Consider the following 9,335-nt stretch of genomic DNA (forward strand, 5'->3'; position numbering starts at 1 on the left):
TGCTGCCTTACCCCTTACTTACATGTGGCTGTGCAAGATCAGATGTTTACTGTATGGTGGGTTATACAAAGCTATTTTTCCATTCTTGCAATTTTATGTGGGGTTACACTGGTATAAGTTATATGCTGTCATAGGTTATCCACATAAAATTACAATAATTAGCTTTTTCATATACATATATATTAAATATTTCTAAATAATTGAAAAATATGTTTTAGGTATTTTCATTCTATAAATGTATGCAAAATAAGATCAAATTGGCATGAAACTCAGTTTGAAGGCACTTATCCATGTTTTGCTGATCACAGAAATCTCACAGCAGGTAAAATATACATCCATATTATTAGGAAATTCCTGAATACAGACACACACATTGACACACTTATTTCATTTTTGTTTTGTTTGGTTGCTATGCCTTGACTCTGGTATGGCATAGTTCACAGCAATCAATGTCAACTGAGTATAACTTACTAACCCAACATAATATTTTGTACTGTGTGTCATTCTCAGATTGTGTTCGGTTATCAAATCTCATAGACCCACCTGTGAGACTAGTACAAAATCTTATACAGTTTGGAGAAATTTTCTGACAATATGACAAGTTGCCAGAATGGTAGCTTTTTGTAAAGATCTATATAAATTTGAGGCCTTCATTTATTCTATTGTGAATATATTTACTGTGCATCTTTTGATACATTTTAAGTGATCTGTTTCAGGATTATTTTATTATTATAAAATTAACTTATTATTATTATTATTACTACTATTATTTTTATTGTTTATCATTCTTGGATTGTGTCCAGTATCAATCTCACAGGTGGGCTCAAAAGGCAAGCCTGTAAGACCAGTATGAAGCTTTAAACAGTTTTGGAGAAATTTTCTGACAATATGACAAGTTGCCAGAATGATAGCTTTTTGTAAGGATAGATATAAATTTAAGTGAATGTCTATTTTCTTCAGGCTTTTATGTAACAAATGTGGGATAACTCCTGTGGCAGAGAGAACTATTGGTATGGTATGAACTTTATTCACTTTCAATAGACATTTTACTTCTTGAGTTCAGTATATTTACTTATTTTTTCTGTATAGCTATTTTGTAGATTATATATAATTTAGTATAGCAATGTCAATAATATAGGTAGTTTTGTGCACTTTGTCAATGAGAATAATATCTGGTCTATTGTAATGGATAGTTTTATCTTGTATACTTGCTCTGTCAAAATATAGTGTGTTTGTGGAATATACTTAAAATATGGTGTATTTTGTGGTGGCTAGTGATGAATGTCAAAGTTAAATAAAGTTGTTTTGTTCTTTTTATACATCTAGTCTCAGAACTTTTTGATTGCATCTCATATATACATATAGAGGAGAAGGTGGTATTATGGAACCCCAATTACATTTTAGTGAATTGTAAACAAGGTATCATAACTACACCCACATTTTTTGTGCGAAAAGTACTGGTAACTAGTAAACTAAATGTTCCTAATTGGGTTTTTCGCTAGTGTAATTATAAGTATGGTTTTTGAAGGCTTTTGTACAAAAAGTCCGAAAGTAGGCTTAGAGAAAATCAGGTGGTAATATGGAACCTTACCGTATATTTTCAAAAAAATGCTTTAATGTAGCCAAAAACAAATAGGAAAGGACAAAAAATGTTAAATAATTACCAAATTATTTACTCCAATGTATTTTATCGCAAAAATGCTTTTATAATAGAAAAATATGACCTCCATCAACAATATATATTCCAGCATCTCTTTTTCGATATTCTCGGGAAGAATTGGCTTTCTACCTAGTGTCTTTTTCACAAATTGCTCTGGAGGAATGTCTGCTTGCAAATAGAAAATTCGGAGGAGTCGAGTTCCATATTACTGTAAAAGCACCGATGGGTTCCATATTTCACGCATCACCATCTTGAATTAACTTATGTCTGTCAAGACCAAAATTTAAAAAACGTGAACATCACACAGATTAATATGTACCCCTAAGTCTCTGGAACGGAATACATGCACCAGTGAACCTACAACTATACGATTTATATTTTAAAAATAATTAAATTCACATAGCATTCAAAATTTGCGAATTTTGAAAAAAACAAATTTGCTGATTAAATACAGACAACTGTTTAACCAAAGTAAAACGGGTTTTCCCCTTGCTATGGATGTCTGCCTAGTTCAGTTCAGCCACATTCCGTTGCAGTTTGCCTTTATTATCAGTTCGAAATGGGGTGGTTCCATAATACCCGCAGTGTTCCATAATACCACATTCTCCTCTACTAAATAAATACATGCTGCAAAGCAATAAGCTTCATTCAAGGAATGTTTGTTTTATGACTTACTATTCAATTAATGATACTTTATAGAGTGTAAGCTGCTTCTTGTCATTGCTATTTATAGAAAGGATCCACTTCCAGTCAGGGTCCTATTAATACAGGGGTATATTCTGCCATAACCTAGCTTTCTTAGAGACCTCATCTCACAGTTTATTTTTGGTCTACATCTCTATTTCTATAATGCCTCTGAATAAATTGGACCAAAAATTGCAAGTGATTAAAATGATCCTGCTTATAGTCATTCTGACAAATAAAAATAATAAGAATACATTTTACTTAATGTTCTCTAATGAAAATGAATGAAGCATTTTCATTACAGAACATTAAGTCAAATGTGTTATTGTCAATAAATTTTTTGTAATCATTAAATATGCAGTTCTTAGCTAACAAGCCAAGCCAAAATTACAAAACATTATGTAGAAAACTATTGCTAGAAAATAATTATTTCCATAAAAATGATTATATAATTTAAATTTATAAGAAATTATATTAAACAAAATTTTTCAACATAATTACTTTATTAGATTTTATCATTGATTAACTAATAAACATACAATTAGACAAGTTTTTAAATTAGCCAAATAAATTTTTAGGATACGATAAAAATTAATAAATAATAATAAAATAGCCAAGACAACAATTATTGTTTAAAAAATTAATTAATAATTACTGAAAATGGTCATACTGTCAAAAACAATCTTTTGAAATTCATAGTAAAAAAATACAAAAAACAAAGTAACTGAATAACATTAGTTTAATATAACAACAACATTTGTTGGTTGATTTTGTTTCTTTAAAGGTCAGATTTTGGCAGAGAAAATCAAATGCAGAAAAATAGGATTGAAAAACTTACATAATTTTGATTCCATTTTATTGATTATTATAAAACAAATATACTCTTTTTGTTTTCTAACTTGGATGCAGAAAACAATTGTTAAACCAAATACCTTGTACTGTATGATAGAGCAGTAAATAATTAGACAAAAGTATAGTAAAAATAAAAAGATAATGTAAAATTAATATTCTACATGATAATCAATAACAAAATACTATATGAAATGACACACTATCAACATTGTAATGAAAAAGTAGAATAAAGTATTTTGAATACGTGATTAATTGAGACATGAGTAAACACTGAAAGGAATGTGGCAGAAATTGCACTTGTGCTAGATTTACTGAAGGTAAATAAATGCTAATGGATAAACTATTACAGTAGTGATCTATCTTGCTATGTTAATGTAACTTTTCCTAAAAGTTAATGTGATTACAAGAAATCTAAGATTATATGATTAATACTGTGGAATTAGTAAAATGACTAATTAATTATATTAGGAACATAAAAATAAAACATATTTTTTAATTAATTTGTTATGCTATATACATGTACAATAAATATAAGTTTGTGTATATGTGCATATATCTTCAAAAACAATATATTCAGGAAGTTTAAACTTCATTTTTAGACTTAGAAAAATTCCTTTATTCAAAACTAGTTTAAAATGAATTATTTAATTTTGTTGATTATGTAAGTAATGAAATTTAAAAGCTTAAAATATAAAACTGATACAAAAATATATGTTAAAATTAATTTTTTTAAAAATATAAATAGTGATAAAATAAGAAAGGAGCAATTTTTTATATGTAAAGTGTACAGTCTGGGCTATTTACGTGGATCTGAAATTTGTGGGCAATCATCATCATCTAAATTTCAGAATTTATCATTTCTTAAAAGCAATAGCACATAGCANCCATTATAATTTTAATAAGTTTTCAGATATCCTGAATATTCATTTTTCCATTGACCAAATTCTCAGTTATGAAATATTTCTCATTTCTGGTAATTATATTAACTAGGTATTTTCTAGGAAAAGGAAACTGAGCTCTGTGGCATAGATTTTTCTATTTTGGTTTGATACAAAAACACAAAAATGATGATAATGTTCTGTCTAAAGCAGTTTAAAATCTGTAGGCGTAGAGGGGATGTGCATGTCCATTGTCATAGTTGACAAAACGTGAAGAAATGTTTAAAACACCCATATGCATAGTCAGCAGTCTACTGACTCCAGAGACTGGTTAAAACATGCACATGTGTATCTTGCAGCTGCATGTGTAAGTTTTCAAAAGGTAATTTTGTCACATCATGCATGTTAAATGCCCATTATGAAGATCAAAATAAAAAGTTGTCATAGAGATCAATGTAATTAATAGCAATCATAAATTTGATTGACACATTGTGTGTGATGAGCTTACAACTGGCAACCCATCCATACTGTTTTCACGGAGAAATTTGACGTCGAATATCTCATCCCATAGAGTGAATTTCAAAATTCTGACTTCATCATGACATTGACCTTCCAAGTTGTACATAATTGCAAAAAAATCATGTTTAATGGTCATGCAGATGCTTTGAACTTCAATCACAGACAAAACACCTTTCAACTTATGAAAAGCTCCACTCAATAATATAAATCATTATATAAAGTCTGCATTAAGGCTAGAAAAACATCCATCACATCTTGAAGTGTGCCTTGTTCTTCAGACAGTAAATCTCTCTTTAAGTTATTTTCTTAAGACTTTTTTTAATATATAGAACCAGCAGATGAGCCCAGCATTGCCTGGGCAAAAAATAACAACAAAGATTAAGATTATTTTGTACTTCTAATCCTTCTATTTTAGTAGCTTGGGAGACCCCCTAGTGGGCATTCTAGCAGCAGTGGTGTCATTCTGTGGTATAAATAATAAATTCCTATTACAAATAAAAATAATAATATACCGAATTTCTCATGGTGTACCCTACTAAAACACAGCCAAAATGTATAACAACATACTGAATTTATTGTTAATTTAAATAATAGCTAGGGGCATCCTAGTGGCTGTTTTTGGCATATTGTGACAGAATTCAGTTTTTCAGCTTTATTATATAGAATGGTTTGTTTTTATATTTTTAATAACTAAATATTTAATAAAATATTACACTTTTTATGAATTTCAATTTAAAAATATTTAATCACTGTTTTGAGATATTCTGTTTTCCTATTTGTATTTTAACTTCTGAAAGGCAGCTTATGATACATATACAAGGCAATACATATTTAGAAGCAAGCGTATGTCAACAGCTTACATGCAAAGTTAAAATAAGAACATTGTTGAAAACTCAGTGATGTACAGTCTGGGCTATTTACGTGGATCTGAAATTTGTGGGCAATCATCATCATCTAAATTTCAGAATTTATCATTTCTTAAAAGCAATAGCACATAGCAAAACTTTAGAAGTTCTATTTTATATAATAAAAAACATATTTTGGGAGTTCCTGCAATTATTATCAGATTATTCATACATAATTGCTTTCAAATCAAATATTTCAGCATATTATTAAAGAAACAAAGGTTCCCTACACAAAATATAGAACAAAACCATTTCTGATAAAATTAAAACTCTCTTATATTTTCAAACTGCCTTTTATAACTATTATATAATTTTCATTTTTCAAAACACAATAACTATGAACAAATTAAACTATGTTTTTGACAGTGTATTTTGAATTTTAAGTAAATATACTTGTTATTTAAAATAACTTTTACTTCCTACATCATTTCATTTTTAGAATGTTTTTTGATTTTTAGGAAACAAGTGTTTAGCATTAACAAAAACTGATGATGCACTTGTGTGCATACAGTGATTGAGTAAAGATAATGATGCTTTTTAGGACAAATTAAAATTAGAGATGTAACTGAAACTAATATATCAGCATATTGGAATGTCCCTGATATATCATAAAAAAGATTGGATTATTGGTTTGTAAAATGAATTAATTCATTTTTTGATAAGAATCCTTCACATTGTATGCTATGGTAGGCATTCAGACACAGGCTTATGCAAACTAAACAATTACAATTGCCTAGGCCTCAGATCTGACAAGGGGACCTTACAGTCTCGGAAATTCAGTTCAGGATGAGACTTTGCAGGTTAGTAGTATACCTCAAGGGTGTCCACCCAGAAGAATTGTAAAGTGCACTAGCCAAAATATTCTGAGAAAAAGGGCTCTAAAGTTTTAAGTGCAGCTCATATACTGGTTGATTTTACACTATGGCAGCACAGAGAAATTGGCTGAGTCTGTAGCAAACTTGCTTGCCACGTGGGTGATCTAGGTTCGATCCTACTTTTGGCTAACTTTTTTTTTTATAATTGTTTTAAAAATGATAACAACTTTTAAATAAAGTTAATGGCCTAAAAATATTATTATCAATTAAATCATAAATAATTTTATTAACTTTATTTCATTAACTTTAGTTAAATGTTGTTATAATTTTTAAAACAATTAAAAAAAAAGTTAGCCAAAGGTAGGATCAAACCTAGATCACCTGTGTAGCAAGCAAGTTCGCTACAGACTCAGTCATTTTGCTGTGCTGCCATAATGTAAAATCAACCAGTATATGAGTTGTGCTTAAAACTTTAGAGCCCTTTTTCTCGGAATCTTCTGGCTAGTACACTTTACAATTCTTCTGGGTGGACATCCTTGAGGTATACTACTAACATGCAAAGTCTCATCCCGAACTGAATTTCTGAGACCGTAAGGTCCCCTTGTGAAAGGAGGAAATAAATCAATTTGTAAACTTTTATTTCTTTTTATTTGAATTTAAATGATTAGTGAACAAAGTGGATGTTCTTTAAACTAATGAACTTTCAGGCTTTCATTTATTACAAACAATTGTAGTGTGGGACCGAGGGGGGGAGAAATTTAAAAAAAACACGACGAATGATAATATGTGATATATATCGTCACCATCTCCCTTGCCGTTTGGATTGCCGAGCGGTAACAATCAACGACATGTGGAAGCAGTTGAGTCAGAGATAGATGCTTCGTTTACAAACAACACAACCGTTTATTAAACACGAAAGAAGCTTACAAGATTTCTGTGATCTTGGAAGTTCTGCGGCGGCTGCGGCCTCTGGGTCTTCCTGTCCTTTCCAAGATAGTCCCATTCTGAAGGAGTGTCCCTTGTTCGCGAATGAACCATTCAATCACGTCTCAACGGCTCTGGGACGATGCGGTTGACTTCCATTGATGGAAAGATGTCGATCCGAGGTCGGGAGATGGAGACGAAGATGGGTGTGATACATACACACAACAACAGATCTGTCACTTGGAACTTTCGGGAGAAGAAGCCATCGCGTCCTTGAATTTCCAGGGTTTTATCCGTTTTCTCTCAGATTCCCCTTTCCGATTAGTCTCTCCTCGTCACCTGATGACAATTCAAAACCTTTTGGGGGCGCGGGAGAGATCAAAATCGAAGTTTAATTCGATCTCCAACCGGAAATGGTCGATGGACTTACATTCTTCTATTGTTTAAAAGTTAGCATCGCGTTTTCATAAAATAAAAATCTAATTTTAACTACTATATTATTTTCTTTAAAACAATTATTTTAATGCGAATTTTAGTGAGGGTTTGGACCTGTCCAGAGCCTCACAGTAGAGCAGGTATCTATCAGTTTGAGATTGAATTGTAAAAGCAAAACTCAGTATATCATCTCTAATTAAACTATTACAATATAAAATTATGTAGGGCTGTTTATGGTATATGTTAAAACAGTGAAATAAGCATTATATTTTTTCATTTTCTATTGTCAGNGGACTTACATTCTTCTATTGTTTAAAAGTTAGCATCGCGTTTTCATAAAATAAAAATCTAATTTTAACTACTATATTATTTTCTTTAAAACAATTATTTTAATGCGAATTTTAGTGAGGGTTTGGACCTGTCCAGAGCCTCACAGTAGAGCAGGTATCTATCAGTTTGAGATTGAATTGTAAAAGCAAAACTCAGTATATCATCTCTAATTAAACTATTACAATATAAAATTATGTAGGGCTGTTTATGGTATATGTTAAAACAGTGAAATAAGCATTATATTTTTTCATTTTCTATTGTCAGAGCAAACTCTGCATCTCATTCATTTTGTTTATTCTTTTTTTATTCTTTTTAACCACACTAAATTACCAGTACTTCTACAGATATTGCTAGCATCTTCACTACAACCATCTTCCAAAAAAAAGAAAAAATTAATTTTCAACACTTTAATCATCACCATGGTTGAATAAAAAACTAGTCTTTATCACAAAAAAATTCACCTGAATCATCCAGGAATCCACTCATATCTTATCCATCAATTTTCAAGAATGTAAAAAATACTTTTTTAATTATCAATATTAGCCACAATAAGTCATATATACAAAAACTAAAGATTAAAATAATAAAAAATTACAAGGCTGTTCCTAAGTACTACAAAAGTTTTAATGATCACTAATAAATAATAACAAAATAATGAGCATTTGAATTCAAAACAGTAAAAGATGCACTTGTGCAATACACCTATCATCCAATCACTAGGCAGAACATACAATTGCAGTATTAACAGATAACATGTTAATTATACTTCCAACAATCAAATTAATCTATTACAACAACAACAAAAAAAACCAAAACAATAAAAGCTAAGTAAATGTGAAAAAATTGCCAAAATTTATTAGGTAATAACTAGATTAATTAAGTGATTAATGATGAAAAAATTTGAATTTAAAAAAAAAAACACTTGTCCAAAGCATGATTTGAACCTAATCCATATTATGAGAATATAAATTATGTTCAAATTCAATAAATCCTCCATAACAAAGCTAATATCTTATTACAATGTCATCTGTCCAACTAATCTTGACAAAATCAACTGGAAAAAATCTGAAGTTTCTTTGAAATCTATGACTATTTCATTGATTATATGAATAAAGTATTTTATAAGGTATTAAGGTTTACTTTCTGTAGATTTAACAGTGTGTACCTACATATAATTTTGATCAATGTTGTTTGTGTAAAAAATTTTCTTGGAGTATAATCAATATCAATTTATTAAAACTTACCTCTGCTGTTTCTTCTGGTTTAATGCTAAGATTACCCAAAGTATCCAAAATAGTAACATTCAGTTCTCTTGTTTCTGTCAGCAAAGTGC

The 9,335-nt window shown here is 29.9% G+C and overlaps 1 protein-coding gene across 1 annotated transcript in view; it reads right to left on the reverse strand.

Moving 5' to 3' along the window:
• LOC111615374 (Fanconi anemia group D2 protein-like) overlaps positions 1–9,329 on the reverse strand; it is a gene marked incomplete at its 3' end in the record, with an annotated part of 28,423 nt that extends 19,094 nt beyond the window's left edge. Inside the window, exon 1 of the mRNA XM_023356791.1 lies at positions 9,247–9,329. The remainder of the gene's footprint in view (positions 1–9,246) is intronic.
• Positions 9,330–9,335: the final 6 nt, after the last annotated feature.

The sequence above is a fragment of the Centruroides sculpturatus genome, unplaced genomic scaffold, assembly GCF_000671375.1.
Source record: "Centruroides sculpturatus isolate CEXI.00-Female unplaced genomic scaffold, Cexi_2.0 scaffold2480, whole genome shotgun sequence".
Lineage (NCBI taxonomy): Eukaryota > Metazoa > Arthropoda > Arachnida > Scorpiones > Buthidae > Centruroides > Centruroides sculpturatus.